This window comes from Eleutherodactylus coqui, chromosome 4 (genome assembly GCF_035609145.1).
Source record: "Eleutherodactylus coqui strain aEleCoq1 chromosome 4, aEleCoq1.hap1, whole genome shotgun sequence".
Lineage (NCBI taxonomy): Eukaryota > Metazoa > Chordata > Amphibia > Anura > Eleutherodactylidae > Eleutherodactylus > Eleutherodactylus coqui.
In genome coordinates, this window is record NC_089840.1 from 186,685,989 (window position 1) to 186,708,691 (window position 22,703).

Consider the following 22,703-nt stretch of genomic DNA (forward strand, 5'->3'; position numbering starts at 1 on the left):
CTTTTTTCCTACTCACAGCATAGAGCCTCCGCTATCTACAAGTCTCTGTGTGCGGTGAATTAAGGCCCAGTTGTCAGTGCTGTACAGTGGGGTAATTTATTTGTCCCCTGCTCTATTCGCCATGATGAGGAGTAGGGGTAAGGGTCAAGGACGTGGACGCAGACGCGGACGTCCAAGTGAGGGTGTGGGCACAGGCCGAGTTCCTGGTCCAGGTAAACCAGAGCTGGCTGCTGCGGGATTAGGAGAGAGGCAAGTTTCTGGAGTCCCCAGCTTCATATCACAATTTATGGGTCCAAGTGATAGACCTTTATTACAAACAGAGCAGTGTGAGCAGGTCCTGTCGTGGATAGCAGAAAATGCATCCAGCAATGTATCGGCCACCCAGTCTTCTACGCAGTCCACTACTCCCGGCTTAGGGACTGCAACTCTGAATCCTCTGGCTGCTGCTCCTCCTTCCTCCCAGCCTCCTCACTCCATGAAAATGACATATTCTGATGAGCAGGCAGACTCCCAGGAACGGTTCTCGGGTCCCTGCCATGAGTGGGAAAAAATGGTTCCTCTCTCACCTGAGGAGTTTGTCGTGACCGATGCCCAACCTTTGGAAATCTCCAGGGGTCCGGGTGATGAGGCTGGGGACTTCCGGCAACTGTCTTATTGGAATGAGGAGGATGATGATGATGAGACACAGTTGCCAATCAGTGAGGTAGTAGTAAGGGCAGTAAGTCCGAGGGGGGAGCGCACAGAGGATTCGGAGGAAGAGCAGCTGGATGCTGAGGTGACTGACCCCACCTGGTTTGCTGAGCCTACTGAGGACAGGGCTTCAGAGGGGGAGGCAAGTGCAGCAGCAGGACAAGTTGGAAGAGGCAGTGGAGTGGCCAGAGGTAGAGGCAGGGCCAGAGCGAAGAATCCCCCAACTGTTTCCCAAAGCACCCCCTCGCGCCAAGCCACCGTGCAGAGGCCTAGGTGTTCAAAGGTGTAGATGTTTTTCAGTGAGAGCGGGGACGACCAACGAACAGTGGTGTGCAACCTATGTAGCACCAAGATCAGCCGGGGAGCGCTCCCACGCTACACGATCCTCAGTCGCCATTTTTTTTCCCGGTGTGCCATCCCAGCCCTACACCAGCACGTCTCCCGCAACATAAATCGTACCCTCACCAACGCGGTTACTGTGAAGGTCCACTTAACCACTAACACGTGGACAAGTACTGGCGAGCAGGGCCACTATATCTCCCTGACGGCACATTGGGTGAATTTGGTGGAGGCTGGGACCGAGTCAGAGCCTGGGACCGCTCACGTCCTACCCACACCCAGAATAGCGGGTCCTACCTCGGAGCGGGTATCTACAGCAGTTTATGCCACCTCCTCTAAACCCTCCCCTCCTACGCAACCTCTACCTCTCAATTAAAAAGTGTGAGCAGCACATCGCCAGCAGTTGGTGTGGTGCGGCAGCACAGCGGTGGGCAAGCGTTAGCAGGCCGTGCTGAAACTACTCAGCTTAGGTGACAAGAGGCACACGGCCCCCAAACTGTTGCAGGGTCTGACAAAGCAGACCAACCTCTGGCTTTCGCCGCTGAGCCTCCAACCACGCATGGTCATGTGTGACAATGGCAATAACCTAGTGGCGACTCTCCAGCTCGGCAGCCTCACACACGTGCCATGCCTGGCCCGCGTCTTCAATCTGGTGGCTCAGCGTTTTTTTAAAAACTACCCTCACTTGTCTGACCTGCTCGCCAAGGTGCGAGTCCACCACGGACGCTGCCACCCTGAGGAAGCTGCAACATCGGTTTAATCTGCCAGAGCACCGGCTGCTGTGCGACGTGCCCACACACTGGAATTCTACGCTGCACATGCTGGCCAGGATCTATGAGCAGCGTAGAGCAATAGTGGAATACCAACTCCAACATGGGCGGCGTAGTGGGAGTCAGCCTCCCCAATTCTTTACCGAGGAGTGGGCCTGGATGGCAGATATCTGCCAGGTCCTCGGAAACTTCGAGGAGTCTACCCAGATGGTGAGTGGCGATGATGCAATCATTAGCATTACCATCCTGCTGCTATGTCTGCTGAGAAGTTCACTGCAAAGCATAAAGGCCGACACTTTGTGGTTGGAACAGGAAACAGGTGATGACAGTATGTCACTTGATAGCCAGACCACCCTCATATCTATATCTCAGCTCGTTTTGGAGGAGGGGGAGGAGCAGGAGGAGGAGGGGGAGGGGGAAGAGACAGCTGGGCCCACTGCAGAGGGTACCCATGCTGCTTGCCTCTCATCTGTTCAGCGTGTATGGGCTGTGGAGGAGGAGGAGGATCCTGAAAGTGATCTTCCTAGTGAGGACAGCCATATCTTGCATACTGGTACCCTGGCACACATAGCTGACTTCATGTTAGGCTGCCTTTTTCCTGACCCTCGAGTTAGACGCATTCTGGCCAACATGGATTACTGTGTGTACACCCTTCTCGACCCACGGTATAAGGAGAACCTTTCCACTCTCATTCCCGAAGAGGAAAGGGGTACGAGAGTGATGCTATACAACAGGGCCCTGGTGGAAAAAGTGATGCTAATCTTCCTATCTGACAGTGCTAGTGGCAGAAGGCACACTTCCGAGGGCTAAGTAGCAGGGAAGGCGCGGAGATCAGGCAGCATGTACAGCGCAGGCAGGGGAACACTCTCCAAGGCCTTTACCAGCTTTATGGCTCCCCAGCAAGACTGTGTCACCACTTCCCAGTCGAGGCTGAGTCGGAAGGAGCACTGTAAAAAGATGGTGAGGGAGTACGTAGCCGATCGTACCACTGTCCTCCATGATGAATCTACTCCATACAACTATTGGGTGTCAAAGCTGGACACGTGGCACGAACTTGCGCTGTATGCCCTGGAGGTGCTGGTTTGCCCTGCCGCTAGCGTCTTGTCAGAGAGGGTGTTTAGTGCAGCTGGGGGAATCATTATGGATAAGCGTACCTGCCTGTCAACTGCCAGTGCCGACATGCTTACACTCATAAAGATGAACAAAGCCTGGATTTCCCTAGACTTCTCTTCTCCACCGGCGGAGAGCAGCAGAACCTAAAGATTCTTTTCAGTGCAACCGTAGAAAAAAGCATTCTCTATCACCGGAAAAAAAGGGGGAATTAGCATTGACAATCTCTCTCGGATATTAGTCCTTCTCCTCCTACTCCTCATCCTGAAACAGCATGTCATCACGCTGAATGACCAATTTTTCTGCTGCCCAAAAGGCTCTGCTTACAATTTTTTTTACAATTTTTCAAAGTTTCAAAAGTATTGATACTTTAACATAAACCAATTTTTTTCACAGGGCTCCCTCCAGGCTCTGTTACAAATTAAGCAACAGCGAGCTGTATCTTTAAAAAATATTTATGGGTTTCACCTGCCCTCTCGGTTGAGCAAATTTTCAGGGGTAGACTTGTACTCTTGGTACACTAATTTTTCTGGCCCTCGCCTATACTGTTATCCTACTAATTTTTCCGGCCTTCGCCTACACTAATGGTACACCAATGTTTCAGGGGTTCACCTATACTCTTGCTACAGAAATTTTACTGGGGTCTGCCTATACTTCTGCTACATAAATATTACTGGGGTCTGCCTATACTTCTGCTACAGAATTGTTACTGGGGTCTGTCTATACTTCTGCCACATAAATGTTACTGGCGTCTGCCTATACTTCTGCTACAGAAATGTTACTGGGGTCTGCCTATACTTCTGCTATGTACAAATGTTGATGAAGTAGTGGAAACAGCAGATCCAGGTGCAAAGCAATGAAGTTTCTTTATTTATTTCTTTCCTTCCAGACAGAAAAACTGATCTCTATGTCAAACCAACTGACCGAAATAATCTTCTTGAGTACACAAGTTTCCATCCTAAAACCACAATTGACTCGCTTCCGTGGAGTCAATTCCTACGGGTTAGGCGAGTCACCAATGATGCATATGTGGAGACACGCCAAACAGAGATGTGTAAAAAATTTCTTGATCGTGGTTATCCCACAAAGCTAGTGACTGAGAAAATGGAACGAGCAAGAGTACTCACGCAGGATGAACTATTAATCTCTAAAGGTAGAAGTAATAAAAATGAACGCATTCCTTTTGTTTCTACTTTTACCACCATAAGTAGACAGGTATCTTCCATTCTACGTAAACATTGGCCATTATTGCAGCTAGCTCCGCAGGCGAATGCATTCCGTGAACGGCCAATCATGTCATATAAACGCTGCACTAGTCTGCTCGACAAATTGGTACGGTCAACTTATGAAAAAACTATCTCTCGGACATCTAGAACCTTTTTATCGGTTGGGACAGGCAGTTATCCATGTTTGGTTTGTTCCAGTTGCTCAAACATGATCAAGGGTAGTCAATTTTTTCATTCACAGACCGGTAAAAGTTTTCATATCAAGGGACGTCACACATGTTCATCGACATATGTCATCTACTTACTCACCTGCCCGTGTGGCCTACAATATGTCGGCCAAACAACACAGGAGGTGAGGAGTAGAATTTCGAGCCACAAGAGCGCGATACGCACCAAAAAATTAGATCAGCCAGTACCACGCCATTTTTATGACAGTGGACACTCGGTATGCCAATTAAAATTCCGCATCATTGATTCTGTACCCGAAACATCTAAGGGGGGTGATAGAACACGAATGTTACTAAGGAAAGAACTATATTGGATTTTTACACTTGATACAATGACCCCAAAGGGTCTAAATCACGAATACGATACCCATATGTTCCTGTAGTTACTCTGCTTTTTCTGCATTGGTTATGCCATTTATATGGATTTTAATTCACTCACTTATTTGTATTTTTATGTCTTCACAGTGCATTTATGATGTCGTTATGGCACTAAAGAAATCTATACTGCATCAGAGTGTTATGCGAACAAATAGCCAATTTTTGTGTATTCTTTATATGCGATTACTGGTGGTAGTCTTGTATGGAGGTTATAGTATCATTTGAATATTGATGAATGCATAATGAGCCACTTTGACATCCATGTGTATTATGAATATCATTACTGGCCTATTAACATGATTATATATGCACGATATGCTATATCTGATTTTTTACCTGATTATCTCATGCCAATTCATGATGCCCTCCAAATATCTATTCTTTTTTCTGGATATTGATATTTAAAAGTTAAAGAATATGCTGTGGTATTTTTTCACATGGAGACCACACCCCTTGGGGAGGAGCCCACACGTGCGGTTATGACACTGCAACTATACAATATATTCTGATGTACAGATATGCGGTATTCTTTTCTGTGCGTTAAAAGTTAAAGAATATGCAATGGTATTTTTCATGTGGAGGCCACACCCCTTGGGGAGGAGCCCACACGTGCGGCTATGACACTGCAACTATACAATATATTCTGATGTATAGATATGCGGTACTCTTTTCTGTGCGTTAAAAGTTAAAGAATATGCTATGGTATTTTTCACGTGGAGGCCACACCCCTTGGGGAGGAGCCCACACATGCGGCTATGACATTGCAACTATATAATGTATTCCGATGTACAGATATGCGGTATTCCTTTTTGTGCGTTATGCACGCAGCAATGCCTCATATACTTGTCTTTGTGTCCACTATAGATGTTGATTTATCTATGTAGGATCACATAGTGGGACTTGGCTGCGCGTCTATGACGCGCCCGATGATGCGGCTCATCTCGGACACGTGACCACGTCTCACTGGCGCGGCTTGATTGCGTCATGGTGATTACTAAGAAACACTGACATTTATGTCTAGTAGTAGCTCTATGGAGCAGGGCGTGAACAGGATATGTGCCCAATGACGCTGCACGCTCCAGTCATGTGACCACGCTATACAGACGGGATGTGATGATGTCACGGTGGACGGGAGGAGACTCATACAGATTCCAGCGAGTAGGAGCCTTGCATAACACGTCTCCATGGCGACATAGCCAAAAGAGGAAGTGGAAGGTTGCTACAACGCTCCACCATAGCTACAAACTCCGCAGCATGTGTGTGCCATAATGACATCAATGAATGCAGGTGAATTTTATCATGTGATCTACTGTGATTGGTTTAATGTGATACCAGACACACTATATATTTGTATGTTGTTCACTTGTTGTCCATACTTGACAAAGACTCTTGTAGTCGAAACGGTGTGTTTTTCTGTCTGGGAGGAAAGAAATAAAGAAACTTCATTGCTTTGCACCTTGATCTGCTGTTTCCACTACTTCATCAACATTTGTACTAAAGAGCGGCTTGGCTTGGATCCCAAGCCCAGTGGGCGTGCAGGATACCTGTTCAAACCATATGGTACTCATATTGTGCTGCTGACAACTTTTTTGCCTTTGTATACTTCTGCTATGGAAATGTTACTGGGGTCTGCTTATACCTTTGCTACAGGAATGTTACAGGGGACTGTCTATACTATGGGTGCACAAAGTCTTCCCATCGCGGTATTTTACCTATCTGGCACAAATACACTGCCTGACTAGGGCATGAATTGTGGACTGAGGCCAACATGTATTTTCTCTCCTGTACCACAGTTATCCGCGGCACTGGTTTGGGCCAAACCAGAGGAGCGATACTGCACTAATGAGACGTTCACAGCTGCACTGGCATCGGAGTCCGCTTCATGCCCGCGATTGCTGAGGGTTTGTGCAGAGGCCTATGTCTTCGGCATAGTGAAAGTCTGCCATGTTTGGGCAATCTGATTTCTTCATGGTTCATGTCTTGGGGTTCCCTGGATTCACCTATGCTGTGGGTGCACACAGACTTCCCAGAGCGGTATTTTACCGTCTGGCACAAAGACACTGACTAACTTGGTTAGGGTGCAGAGTGCAGATGGCTTTCCCCTTTCGTTGTCGATGAGGTATCCGGCACCCAAACAAAATGAGTAGTGTGTGGACACATGCATTCCCCATTGCTATGCACTCGCAGCACCTTGGGCCACACAAGGTGTTTGCTGGGACCGAGCCTGACCCAAGGCCCGCTCACATACTTCCCACACAGACAATAGCGGGTCCTGGTCATGGTTTCTTGGCTTTGTAATGCCACCTCCTCCTCCAGCTTGGGGTCATGGGATCAGCACTGGGCAACATGTATTTTCTCTCGTGTTACCATAGTTATCCACGGCACTGGTTTGAGCCAAACAAGAACAGCGATACTGCACTAATGAGACGTTCCAGCTGCACTAGCATCGGTGTCCGCTTCATGCCCGAGATTGCTGAGGGTTTGTGCAGAGGCCTATGTCCTCGGCGCAGTGAAAGTCTGCAATGTTTGGGCACTCTGATTTCTTCATGGTTCATGTCTTGGGGTTCCTTGGACTCACCTATGCTGTGGGTGCACACTGACTACCCATAGCAGTGTTTTACCTGTCTGGCACAAAGACACTGGCTGACTTGGGTAGGGTGCAGAGTGCAGATGGCTTTCCCCTTGCGTTGTCGATGAGGTATCCGGCACCCAAACAGAATGAGTAGTGTGTGGACACATGGATTCCCCATTGCTATGTCACTCGCGGCACCTTGGGTCACACAAGGTGGAGGCTGGGACCGAGATTGACCCTGGGCCCATTCACGTGCTTCCCACACAGAGTATTGCTGCATTGTGGAGATGTGTAGAAGTGCTGGGCTGGCACCTGAGTCCCCTTTATGCCCACGTTTGCGGCTCCTGACAATTTTGTGACGGAGGTGGCACGAGATTGGAATGATGATCAAATGTCAATTTATCATGGATTCTCAACAGTATTGTGGGCTATCTCCCCCCCCCCTTTTCAAAGAGGGTCGCTGCCTGGCCCTGCCAACCCTCTGCAGTGTGTGCCACCGGTTCCTCTTCATCGCAGACGTACTTAGAAATAGACATGAGGGTGGTGTAGCTATGAAGCGAGCGTGTGGCATGAGGGCAGCTGAAGGCTGCACAGGGACATTTTTGTGTGTGCTGTGGATGCAGGGTCGTGCGGGGGGTTGGGCAGCATGTAACCCAGGAGAAGAGGCAGCGGTGTGACCCGCAGGCAGTGATTGTCCTTGGTTGCAGGTAGTGTGATGCTTAGCTAAGGTGTGCCTTGCTAATAAGGGTTTGTCCGAAGTAAAATATTGTTGGGGGGGCAGACTCTTGTCACCATTGTGGCTTAATAGTGGGACCTGGGAGCCTGAGATGCAGCCCTGCATGCTGCCCCTGCCCTTCCCTATCTGTTTCTGTGGTGTTTCCATGACTTTCAGATGTTTTCCAGAGGTTCACAAGTGAAGACCTATGCAGAGCATCGGTCATATACAAAAATGCTCGAGTCGCCCATTGAATTTAATGGGGTTCGTTACTCGAAATGAGCTTTCGAGCATCGTGGAAAGTTTGACTCGAGCAACAAGCAACCAAGCATTTTGGTGCTCGCTCATCTCTAATGATCACTTTAAGGTCTCAGTCACACGGGCATTTTTTCCCGCGATTTGCGGATCGCATGACGGATGCGCATCCGCAAATCGTGTGACCAGGGTCGCAGCTGTTACAGCTGTGGCAGAGGAGAATGATTTGTCTAGTATATGTTCTCAATGGGGTCGGCGCTGCTGCCGCCGGCCCCGTTGAGCGCATATAGAGAAGAGAACAGGAATCGCAGATCGCAGATAGGTGCGATCTGCGATTTCTGTTCTATAATTTATCGGATGAGCGCATAAAAAGCGCTCGTGTCCGATACCATTGCAAAGCAATGGTTTTATAAAATCGCACATCGCATGCGCATATCGCACGGAAAATCGCCCGTGTGACCGAGGCCTAACAATACAATTACAAAAATAATCTACATAGAATGTTTAACCTAGCGATGAGATCATGTTAAAAATTTTAAACGTACTTTAAAGAGATTATATCAACATGTTTTTTGCAGTCCTCACTGAGAGCACTGTAAGGTAGATACCTGTTACACTTATGACAGTGATATGTAGATCTGTGCAGTAATTTTGAAGAAACTTGAATTTATTTAGTAGCAACCAGACACAGAACTAGTCCTGCATATTCATGAGCTGCAGCCTAGCCACGCCCATCCTACCCCTAGGCAAAGATTGACAGCTCTCTCTTTGCACAGTAAAAGACAGACAGCTATCAATCAATGGCTATAAGGTGTGGTGGATGTAACTTGTTTGCAGCTCATGAATATCCAGGTCAACTTTAAGTAGTCACCTATGAATTTGCTGCTACTGATAAAATGCAAGTTCCTCCAAAACTACTGCACATATACACACACAACAGAGGTATCCCTGTATTCAGTGTGATTGACTCTACTTTATGCTACCATCAGAGAGGGATGCAAAAACATGGTGAACAAATCTCTTTAAGTATCCCTTATAAAAATGTTGTATTGTCTCAGAGGAGACACATGACTCAGGGCGTGTTTTGGTGCGTACTTAGGTGCGGATACGTCCGCACCTAGGTACGAGCAAAAACACGCGTGAACACAGCTGAGTGCTTGTTGTCAATGGAGCCGTGGCTGCTGCCGGCGAGTCCATTGAAAACAATACTCTGCCGGTCTCCTGCATTCTTTTCCAGGGAAGGGCTTTACATATAAGCCCTTCCCTGAAAAAGAAACATTTTAGTGCAAAACAAAAAAAGAATTTAAAAAAACGTACCTCTCCGCCGCTGCTGTGACCCCCGCGGGCATGAAGAACACATCTGCCACATGCGGCAGATGTATCCTTCACCCCCGCTAGTTAAAAGAATTTCCTGCTGCTACAGCTGCCACATCTGTGGCAGATGCAGCAAAAGGAATTCTTCAATTCTCAACCGCAGCTGTCACACATGACAGCTGCGGTCGAGAATCCTGCTGCCGGCATCCTGTCAATGGCTTTTCATCGAAGGGCTTCATAAGCCCTTTCCTGAAAAGCCATTTAAAATAGTGCAAAAAATTTAAAAAAACCAATTCTCACCTCCCTTCAGCTGCCGGGGCTCAGCCGCGACTTCTAGCACTGTCCCAGTGTGAGGGTATATGTATATATTGCCATATGTTTTTTATGCTTTATACCTATATGCAAGTTCTATTCAATTCCAAATAAGAAAAAACTTAATCTGTCACCTTAACATCAGATATTCCAAGGCTTTGCAAGGCTGAGAGAGATGTTTCTAGAAATTCAGAGATGATACCGAACCAGACACGAAGGCCGCGTGTACTTGGCTGTTTTCCCGGAGGCGCCAGTATCAAGATAATGACTGTTATATGATTTTCAGTGTCTCAGGCCGGAAATCCGGACTTCCCATATATGGAGAATGCATGCTTGGCCGTTTTCTTAGAATTGAGTGGGTGATTCTTTGCACTGGAGTTAATTGAATACATGATTTTCTGTACATAAGCCAGAGGCGCCGTAGCAAGATAACGACTGTTTTCACTGTCTCAGGCCGGAAATCCGGACTTCCCATATATGGTTATGAACCCATCACCCATTCCTGGTGATGAGACAAAGGGTATAAGATCTCATGTTATCTGTAATAAAGCAGAGCCATGTCCCGTGTGAGAAACTATACCAGACCTCCGTGTAGTGTCTCTTCTTACCGCCGGCAGCGGGGCAAGTGGGGTGGGCCTGATTGGTGCTGTACTTAGAATTTTACCCTGACAAAATGGCGCCCGAACGTGGGGCGGTAAAACACCGCATTCCACCCGGATCCACGCCGCGGAGAAGCCGTCCTGCTGCAAACCGAGCCTGATCAACTCACAAGAACTCCAGGTAAGACCAGCATATATTTATGTTGTGTTTTACGCTGAGAGTCTTGCAGCAGGACTGACTATCTGTGGTTTGTGACCGGACGGGTTGGGTTAAGAGTTCTACACGGTAACTCGTGTGGGCTCCGGGTTTGCCGTCATGGACCACTGACCGTGATATGCGCACCAATAGGTCACCCAGAAACTAGTCTGTAGTTTATTTGTACTTTGAAGTCCATGGTGTTTTAACGATAGTGAAAGTTGTTTGTTGTATTTAGTCTCACAAGAGAAGGGACCCTCGGTTGTTTTTCCAGTATATAAGGGACTAACAATTTGAAAATTAAGAAGGATGCATGCTGAGAGGGATGCATTTTGTGAGACAGGTTTCATAAGAGAAGGGACCCTCGGTTGTTTTGCCATATATATATATCCCAGGCTGACGATTTGATTTAAGAGGGATGCATTTTGTGAGACAGGTTTCATAAGAGAAGGGACCCTCGGTTGTTTTGCCATATATATATATATATATATCCCAGGCTGACGATTTGATTTAAGAGGGATGCATTTTATGAGACAGGCTTCATAGGGGAAGGGACTCTCGGTTGTTTTGCCTTATATATGGGGCTAACGATTTGATTTCAGAGAGATGCATTTTATGAGGCTGGTTCCATAGAAAAAGGGACCCTCGGTTGTTTTGCCGGTATATAAGGGGCTGACAATTTGAAAATTAAGAGGGATGCATTCTATGGAGCGTGTTATTATTATTGTTGTTGCTGTTCTAATATGCGTAAGATCTTATTAAAGAAGACAGAGCCCCTCAAGGGCTGCCGCCGTGTGGATGAATTTGTAGAATGTAAGAAAACTTATGAAAATGTGTGACATCGACCCGCACGGTAGATTACAAAAATGGTGTCTGGGAGGAGGTCTTTAGGACCAAGAGGTGCCTTGGAAGACCAAGGGTTGCTAGAAAGTGCTGAAGTAACAAGCAAAGGCGAGCAGAAGGTTATAAAACATGTGATTTGTTGGCAAAGAGAGAGTAAAAGGTGTATAATATGTATAATCCATACCAGGTGGATATATATGTGTGTGTGTAATATATATATAATATATATATATATATACTGTATGTGCAAATAGTTAACTGAGCTTGCTTTTAGGGGAGAAGAGTTTTGTTGACATGTAGCTGTAGAGTCTGTGTAAGCTTTTCAAGGTCAAGAAGATAACAAAGCGAGAGAAAATGCAATAACAACCCTGGATAATATCTCTGCTTGCTGTAAAGGAATGAAGGCTTGAAATGAATTTAATTAATTATACTGTCTTAGTAGGCAGGAAATATAGCAATTTCTAAGGTATATTCTTACTTATACAGGGGTTGAAAATGAATGTTGCAAGGTCCCAGCATATGTGTTATTTATGAGTTCAAATGCAGGCAATAGTTAAGCTAAAACAACTTATTCAGTCTGTGTTTCATATTCGTAGAGAGATAACAGTTTGTTTTACAAAGGTGGGGGCTTTCAGACTTGACTCTCAGCTCAGGGTCAAATACAGAGAAAGAGAGACAAGGGGGGGCAGAAAAATACCCACAGATTCTAAAACACTTCAGCGTTTAATATAACATATAATAGCTTCAGTAGATAAGAAAGATAGAATGTCTCAGTCACTCAGCAAACTTTTTTCACATAATTTGTCATAAATAGCGCTCATTCACAATCTCATCTCAATAGAATCATGTACATTATAGCACTCACCTCAATGTTTTTCAACTGATGTATGTATGTTTGTCACACTTTTTTGTCTGTGCATCTGTATGTACTGGTACACCTCCAAGGGGGGTGACGGAGCAGACTTGAGAGCATGGATGGATGAGAGTTAGTGACCCGTGTTCGGGCTGTGGGGAATGTGTGATGCAGGTAATGACTGGGGATAAAAGTCCTCCCCATGCATGGGACTTTGCTTGGTTGAGATGTGGACGTGTAGACTGTACAGCTGAAAATGAGCTGAGAAGAAAGACGCACGGAGCCAATATCGAAGGGGTGGAGCTAGATGATGTAATAGTATGTAATGTTTCATCCCTCTTGCACAAGGGAGGGGTGAGGAGCTTGAGCAGCTAGTAAAGGTTTTTTTTTTTTTTTTTTTTCCTCTCTCAAATTTGATAAGACATTGCAGGCAGGAACAGACTAATAATGAATTTTCTTAAAGGAATATCACATTTCAAATAATAATAGATGTTTTGTAGGTTATTCTGCCCCGATGTAACTCATGTTTCTGTTATTGGTGCTAACATCTTACAGGCCTTATCTGCATCCATCAAATCTTTTTACAATGTTGTACTAACTTGAACCCGGCTACTATTTCTTCCAATTGCGTACCCGGGTTCAAAGGGGGGAGGAGAAGGCATAGGTGATCCAGGTATTGCAAGACAGCCATTTTTTAATTTTTTTTTTTGGAAGCCATTTTTAAATTTTTAAATTTTTTGCAACAAGATTCTGATCTATTTGAAATAGAATACCAGCCTGATTGTCTAGCAGTGATGCAACAAGAAAATTTAAGTTTTAAAAAGTAACTGAAAGCCCTTGTTAATAATGCATATTTTGAGTTGTTTTTTATAGATGGTCCCAGGGTGATTGACGACTCCACACTGGATATGCAGTGGTTACACAACAAGATGTCCTAAAAGCAGAATGCCTCCACATGTCGCAGCACAAGAAGCGGAATTAAAAGCACTCACGGAGGCGTGTAGAGTGGAGAAAGGTAAGACGGCAAACATTTACACTGACTCCCGGTATGCATTTGGCATAGCTCATGATTACGGCCCAACATGGAAGGCCAGACAGTTTTTTACCTCAGCAGGACAGCCAATTGAGAATGATGCAGCGGTGCAGAGTCTCACGGAGGCCCTACTTCTACCTGACAAGGTGGAAAGCTCACACCAATTCCTACACCGGAGAAGCAAGAGGCAATGCCATCACAGGCCACACAGCAAAAGCAGCGGCCCTCAAGCCGTGGAAGAAAAGAAGAATTTGATATGAACTTGGAATTTGACAATAACTTTGGACTTTGATATGAACTTGGACTTTGATAAAAACTTGGACTTTGATAATAACTTTGGACTTTGATATACTAAAGACTTTACAGTTACAAGCCAGCAAGGAAGAAAAGGAAAAATGGACTAAAAAGGGATGGCATATGGTGAACAGTCAACAGCACTTGCCCACCACGGTCCCTGTGCCCCATGATGGCCCAGCTGACGCACGGAAAGACGCACCTCTCAAAGCAGTAATGATGTTGACGCTTGAACGAGGACGGGTGGCTCCTTGGTTTTCTGTAGCTGCTGCATCATTTGTCCAATTTTGCATGATCTTTGCCGTAAGCAACAGGGCAGAAGTAAAATTTGCCACACAACACTTGCCTAGACCACTCTGACCATTTCAGGGATTGCAAATTGGCTACACTCAGCTCCCACTTGTTGGGAAGCATGAATATGTGCTTGTTGTTGTTGATGTCTTTTCAGGTTGGAGAGACCTACTCTGTTACCAAAGTAAATAAGCAGGTAACCGCACAGAAGCTCATGAATGAGGTAATCTGCAGATACGGGGTACCGGAAGTGATTGAGTCAACAAAGGTACACACTTCACAGGTGAAAGAATGCAACACATCATGTCTGCTTTGGGTATATTTCAGGCTTTTCACACACCCTACCATCCGCGGAGTAGTGGGAAAGTAGATACAAAAGGCAATGAAGAAAATGGGTAAATCTTGAATTGAGTGTCTTCCATTAGTTTTTCTTTTTCTTAGGAGGATACATGCCACAGTAGCTGAGCTTGGGGGATGATTTTCTTGTTAATTTTGTCATAGGCCTCCCCAAGGAATTGTCAATAATGCATTGTGCAGTCTCTGCTTTTCTCCCAGGTCCTACAGATGAGTGTCACAATCTGAAACCAGGTGACAGGGTCTATGTAAAAAAGTTTGAGAGAAACCCGGTTTAAAGGTCCCTACCAGATGTTGCTTACCACCCCAAACTTCAGTCAAGCTCGAAGGAAAGCCCACTTGGATCCACACTTCGCACTGAAAGAACTCATGATCCTGCATATCCTTTACATGCTATAATGTGGTACAATTGCTCTAACACACACCTTTGACTACTGTACACTAGCCCCCTGTTTCAGGGATCAGAACAAATTAATACAATCAATAAGACTACACTGAGGGTGAGAATCCAACACCGCATCGTACTAAGAGAGAAGTTGATGCTCCAGGTGGTAACTTTGATCCACACGTATACATAGATGTAATAGGAGTGCCAAGGGGGGTGTGAGATGAATTTAATTCTAGAGATAAGGTTAAAGCAGGTTTTGATTTCTTATTTGCTTTTGTCACTGTTAATAATAATGTAGATTGGATGAATTATATCTATTACAATCAGCAGAGGTTTGTAAACTACACCAGGCATGCTTTACAAGGGTTAGCTGACCAGCTAGGGCCCACTGCATCCATGGCGTTCCAAAATAGAGTGGCCCTGGATATGATTTTAGCAGGAAAAGGTGGAGTATGTAATTTCCTGTATGTGTATTATCCCTTTGATCAAAGAGAGTATGAGTAAGGGACTGGATAATGTGACCAAAATTTCCCTTGTTTGAAAAAGATGAAGAGCCAGTTCCGATAATGCCAACCACGTACGTTACCAGAAGAATAGAGAAATGTACTAGTACTGCACCTGCCCCGGTCTTATAAGATGGACTGTCAGTGGAATTCCCATTTGCCTAGGGATAGTGCAGAAGACCTTAGGTTCCGGCGAGGGCACACCCTGTGGGGTGTTAACTCGTACAGATAGAGGGTATGGATGCCCGGAAATAAGCCCAGGGAATCCATGGCCTCCTTCTGAGGTGAGGTAGGGAATCCCCCCTTTAGGAGTAGGGACTTAAGGGCGCCCACCCACTTGCGATTTTTTTTTCTTTGCGTTTTGCGTTTTTCCTGCAGAGCAATTAGAATTGCATGTACTCCTGTCCACTGGCGTTTTGCGTTGCGCTTTTTAACATAGGAACTGTCAGTTGCATATGGCTCCTTATTTTTCTCCTAATGCACCCATGAAAGTCAATGGAAATTGATGGAAAAGCCGCGAAAACGCGGCAAAAAACGCCGCGGAAAACGCGGGGAAAACGCGGCGTTTTTCACGCACGAAAATCGCAAACGCCAGTGGGTGGGCGCTCTTACGGGCAAGTGGAGAAACCCTGACGCAAGGGAGAGGCGACCGAGGAAGAGTGCAAGGTCTGGTACTTGATCTCCATATTAAGTTTTTTAGGGGGGTTTGTGAGGGTATATGTATATATTGCCATATGTTTTTTATGCTTTATACCTATATGCAAGTTCTATTCAATTCCAAATAAGAAAAACTTAATCTGTCGCCTTAACATCAGATATTCCAAGGCTTTGCAAGGCTGAGAGAGATGTTTCTAGAAATTCAGAGATGATACCGAACCAGACACGAAGGCCGCGTGTACTTGGCTGTTTTCCCGGAGGCGCCAGTATCAAGATAATGACTGTTATATGATTTTCAGTGTCTCAGGCCGGAAATCCGGACTTCCCATATATGGAGAATGCATGCTTGGCCGTTTTCTTAGAATTGAGTGGGTGATTCTTTGCACTGGAGTTAATTGAATACGTGATTTTCTGTACATAAGCCAGAGGCGCCGTAGCAAGATAACGACTGTTTTCACTGTCTCAGGCCGGAAATCCGGACTTCCCATATATGGTTATGAACCCATCACCCATTCCTGGTGATGAGACAAAGGGTATAAGATCTCATGTAATCTGTAATAAAGCAGAGCCATGTCCCGTGTGAGAAACTATACCAGACCTCCGTGTGGTGTCTCTTCTTACCGCCGGCAGCGGGGCAAGTGGGGTGGGCCTGATTGGTGCTGTACTTAGAATTTTACCCTGACACCAGGCTCTGTAGTTCTGAGCTATCAGCAGCCGGGGATTTAAAATCCCTGCCTGCTGGTAGCTCTGATTGTGGTTGGCTGAATTGCTTCAGCCAATCACAATCAGAGCTACCAGCTTGAGGGGATTTTAAATCCCCAGCTGCTGACAGCTCAGCAGCGCTACAGAGCTGGGGACAGCGGCAGAAGTCCCCGCTGAGCCCCGGCAGCTGTTAGTGGCTTTGCAGGGAAGGGCTTCATAAGCCCTTCCCTGAAAAGCCTTTTAAAATAGTAAAAAATAAAAAAAAGGTACTCACCTTCCTTCAGAAAGAGCTGAATGTAATTGGCTGAGGTGCTCAGCCAATCACAGGCAGCTCTCACCTGTCATTCATTCGGGGAGAGCTGCCTGTGATTGGCTGAGCACCTCAGCCAATCACATTCAGCTCTTTCAGCAGGTGGGGATTTTAAATCCCCGGCTGCTGATAGATCAGCAGTTCAGCACCACAGTGCAGGGGACAGCAGGAGAAGACGTGGCTGTGCCCCGGAAGCTGAAAGGAGGTGAGTATCTATTTTTTTTGTTTTTTAAATCACTTTTAATTGATTTCCAGGGAAGGGCTTATATGTAAAGCCCTTCCCTGAAAAACAATTGAGGTGTGCCACAGACCATTGTCTTCAATGGAGCCGCTGCCAGCAGCAGCGGCTCCATTGAAGTAAATGGCTGCATTTTTTTTTTTTTCACCAAAATTTTTCCTTTTCAGTTAAGAGCCTATATGTTAAGCTCTTCCCTGAAAAAGAATTCAGGTGTGCCAGCAGACCATTGTCTTCAATGGAGTCGCCGCCAGCAGCAGCGGCTCCATTGAAGTGAATGGCTGTATTTTTTTTTTACACAAATTTTTCCTTTTCAGTTAAGAGCCTATATGTAAAGCTCTTCCTTGAAAAACAATTTGGTGGTGCCAGCAGACCGTTGTCTTCAATGGAGCCGCCGGCAGCAGAAGTGGCTCCATTGAAGAAAATGCCTGCATTTTTATATTTTTTTACACTAAAATCTTTCTTTTTCAGGGAAGGGCTTATATGTAAAGTCCTTCCCTGAAAAGGAATGCAGGGAGCCAGCAGGTCATTGTTTTCAATAGAGCCGCCGGCAGCAGCCGCGGCTCCATTGAAAACAATGTGTGCATTCCCTATGGTGCACGCATGTCCTATCTTTGCAGGCACGCACCTGCAAAGTACGGACATGTGCACACACCATAGGGTGTACGTATGCACGCACCAAAACACGCTCGTGTGAACCCACCCTGAGATAGTATAAGAGAACAAATGTTGGCTTATTTTAATAATAATCCTTGTAATATTGTTTTCTGTCAAATATCATCATTCTAAAATTGTTTTATGGTAGAAAGAGATAATATACAACATATAATCTGTTAGGGAAATTCAATGTTCCTCAATATGCTGTGAGGCTCCAAATCAGAGGTGGTTATGGAGGCCGCCATGAAAAAGCAGTGACACAGACTGATCTATGTGCAAAGTAATCTACCTTTATTACATATGACACAACTTATATAGTAACATGATGCAGGGCGGGCTTTATGCCTGATAAACTTGTTTTCACATAAACATACATTGTTGCTTGGAGATGTTATCTTAGATTGTACAACTTTTCACATTCCAATATTACATTCCATTGGCAAATTCAGTTAAACAAGATATGCGATTAGTAAATTTTGCTGAGTTGTACAATATGCCCAGAAAATCCTGTTTAGCTGTGTCAAGAAGTAGTAGACAAAATCATATTTAGGCCTGAGACCTTCATCTATACAAAATAAAATCATATTCAGGCCTGAAACCTTCACAAATCCCCATATAAAATTGTTCATCGAAAAAGAGTCCATAAGATGATGGTATGTTTGAGGGTTCTTTTCCACCCATGATAGACTTATCCATTATATTCTTCAATTCTTCCTGCCGGATTAACATCAAGAAGGCTCTTTAAGATGGCTATTTTAACTATATCCTAGGGGCTGCATTTCCAAATTATTGCCTTGTCTTCTCATATTGCAGAACATCTGGAAATTGCAAACACTCAAAATAACAAACATAGTAAAAAGTAATAATAAAGGATGTAATACAAAATTCATAACTTTTCCTGCTGTGGGCGACCAACCTGTAAATACCTCATACCAATGGTGCCCTGTATCCACCCGTATCTTTGTACCTATGCTGATAAGTTCATATGCCACCCAAACCGCCTGTTTCTCCAAATCTACCAATGTAAGATTAATGACTTCTAAATGCTTTTTCATGTGCCCAGTGTTTCTCAAAACACTAATTACCTTCTGAAGTGATATTGTTATATTAGACATCGGTAATATGTCTGGATGCCAATAATATCTGAACATTATTTCAGCATCAGGAAGGAAAGTATATACTTCTGCAAACTAATATAACAGGGACACATTCTGTAAACATCCTGAGAAGGGTGTAGTCAAATTGTACAATGAAGTAGTTTTTTTCTTATTTGTTGCCATACATATATATTGTGGTCCTATTTCTATCATCATGTGATAAGTAATTGGCAACATGGTCCAGTCGCATATACTGACTGAATGTTGTAACAAACATGGCTCATATTGTGCTGTCCCCTGACCACAAACTAAACCATCTAAGGTCTTTTCACAGGTGTCTATTTTATGTGTCTTATCCACCATTACACCTTCAAATTTAGGTAACCAGTATTGTGCTGGGTATAGCGGTGGATCAAATATCACAGGTAAAACTATAAATTTGCACATCAGATCTGTGTTTTTTACCTGGAAATATATCATAGAGCCTGTACTGTCAGGGAAATTCTGTGTGCAGCACCAATCAGGCCCACCCCAAGGCCCCGTTGCCGGCAGTAAAGAAGAAACACCACACACGGAGGTCTGGTATAGTTCCTCACACGGGGAGTAGTTGCGCACTTTATTACAGATTACTTGGGGCTTTATACCCTTGGTCACGTCACTAGGAATGTGTAATGGTCTCATTGGCTCAAATCCACCGTATACCATATATGTGATGTCCGCAGTTCCGCCTGAGGCAGTGTTAGTCATATAGTTAAACAGTTAAACAGTCGTTATCTTGATAAGGCATCTCTGGGAAAACAGCCAAGCACACGATCTTCTCTTGACCTTGCAAAGCCTTGGCATAATATCTGATATGATTTTTAAGGCTACATATTACGTTTTTTGCATTATAGCATTGCATGGAACTTGCATACAGGTATAAAAGCATAAAAAACATATGGCAATATATACATATACCCTCACAACCCCCCCTAAAAACTCAATATGGAGATCAAGCACCAGGCCTCGCACTCTCCCTCGGTCACCTCTCCCTTGCGTCAAAGTTTCTCCACTTCCCTCATGGCCCTACTCCTCAAGGGGGGGGGGGGATCCCTGCCTCAACTCAGAAGGAGGCCATGGATTCCCTGGGCTCATTTTCCGGGCATCCATACCCTCTATCTGTACAAGTTAACACCCCACAGAGTGCGCCCTTGCTGGAACCTATGGTCTTCTGCACTATCCCTGGGCAAATGGGAATTCCACTGACAATCCATCTAAGGAGACCGAGGGAGGTGTAGTACTAGTCCATCTCTCCATGTCTTTGGTAACCTACAGTGGTTGGCATTATCGGAACTGGCTCATCATATTTTTCAAGCAAGGGAAATGTTGGTGTTACATTGTCCAGTCCCTTACTCATACTCTTTTTGATCAAAGGGAAAATACACATACAGGAAATCAGCAGAACTAACAAAACAATGCCCAGGATTATACCAACTTAAATCTGGACTTTCTGCCATCCCCTCAGCCATGAAAAATATTTGTCCCAGGGCTCTGTAACCCCTGAATTCCTTTTAAGTTCTTCCGACAGACTGGTTAATTTTTTAATAGCGACAGTCACTTTACCTCTAGGGCCGGTGTTATTGGGAATGTAGGAGCAGCAAGTTTCACCAATCATCTTACACACTCCACCTTTTTCTGCTAAAACCATATCCAGGGCCCTTTTTGTTTTGGAACCCCATGGATGCAGTGGGCCCTTACTGGTCAGCTAACCCTTGGAAAGCATTCCTGGTGTAGTTTGCAAACCTCTGCTGATTGTAATAGATATAATTTATCCAGTCTACATTCTTGTTAACAGTGACAATAGCAAATAAGGACTCAAAGCCCACCTTAACCTTATCCCCGGCCTTGAATTCATCTGGCACCCCCCCCCCCCCTTGTCACTCCTATTGCATCTATATATACATATGGATCAAAGCTACCACCTGGAACATCAACTTCTCTCTTAGTACGATGCGGTCTTGGATTCTCCCCCTCAGTGTAGTCTTCATATTGCACATTTGATTGTATTAATTTGTTCTGATCCCTGAAACAGGGGGCTAGTGTACAGTAGTCAAAGGTGTATGTGGCTATGTGTGTGTTAAAAGGAACTGTATGACAATGTCAATTCCCCTTCAAATTCCTTGGACCAGGGGTTCCAGTTTCCCTCCCTTCCTGCCCCTGAATGTGGGATGGCCACCTCCACCCAGGCCCCCCACCCTGCCCATAGCATGGAACGGATATGCAGGATCATGAGTTCTGTGCTCCCGGGACCCAGGGCCTTATTGCAGTGTGAAACACCTAGTAGGGACCTTCAAACCGTGTTTCTAGTCCTTCTCTCTCAAACTTTTTCACATACATTTCAGATCATGACCTTCCTCTGTGGGACCTGGGAGAGAAGCAGAGACTGCAGAATGTATTACTGACAATTCCTTGTAGAGGCCTATGACAAAATTAACAAGAGAATCATTCCCCAAGCTCATCTACTGTGGCATGTAACCTCCTGAGGAAAAAAAAAACTAATGGAAGGCACTCAATCCAAGATTTGCCCGTTTCCTCCATTGCCTTTTATATCTTAAATTTCAGGGTACTGTTCATCCTTTCTACTTCCCCCCCTACTCCGTGGACGGTAGGGTGTGTGAAAGGCCTGGGATATACCCAAAACAGACATGATGTGTTGCATTATTGCACCTGTGAAGTGTGTACCTTTGTTTGACTCATCCACTTCCAGTATCCCGTATCTGCAGATTACCTCATTTATGAGCTTCTGTGTGGTTACCTGCTTATTTACTTTGGTAACTGGGTAGGTCTCCAACCTGAAAAGACATCAAGAACAACAAGCACATATTCATACTTCCCAACAAGTGGGAGCTGAATGTAGTCAATTTGCAATCCCTAAATTGGGTATAGTGGCCCCTGCAAGTATTATGTGGCAAATTTACTTCTGCCCTGTTGCCTACGGCATAGATCATGCAAGATTGGACAAATGATGCAGCAGCTACAGAGAACCCAGGAGCCACCCATCCTTGTCCAAGCACCGACATCATTGCTGCTTTGATAGGTGTGTCTTTCCATGCATCAGCTGGGCCAACATGGGGCACAGGGACCGTGGTAGGCAAGTTCTGTTGACTGTTCGCCATATGTCGTCCTGTTCTGTTGCTCCCATTTTTAACCCATTTTTCCTTTTCTTCCTCGCTGGCTTGTAACTGTAAAGTCCTCAGCATATCAAAGTCCAATGTTTTGTCAATGTCTTCTTTTCTTCCACGCCTTGAGGGCCATTACCTTTGATGTGCTTTCTACGATGGCATTGCCTCTGGCTTCTCCAGTGTAGGAATTAGTGTGAGCTCTCCACTTTTTCAGGTAGAAGTAGGGCCTCTATGAGACTCTGCACCGCTGCACCATTCTTAATTGGCTGTCCTGCTGAGGTAATAAACTGTCTGGCTTTCCATATTGGGCCGTAATCATGAGCTATGCCAAATGCTATGTAAATGTTTGCCGTCTTACCTTCTGCCACTGTACACGCCTCAGTGAGGGCCTTCAGTTCCACTTCTTGTGCTGAGACATGCAGAGGCATTCTGCATTTAGGACATCTTGTTGTGTGACCACTGCATATCCGGTGTGGAGTCATCAATCCTCACCCTGGTACCATCTTCAGAAAGCTCACAATATGCATTGTTAACAGGGGGTTTCAGTAACTGTTTTTAAAATTTAATTTTTCTTGTTTCATCAATGCTAGACAATCATGCTGATATTCTATTTCACATAGAT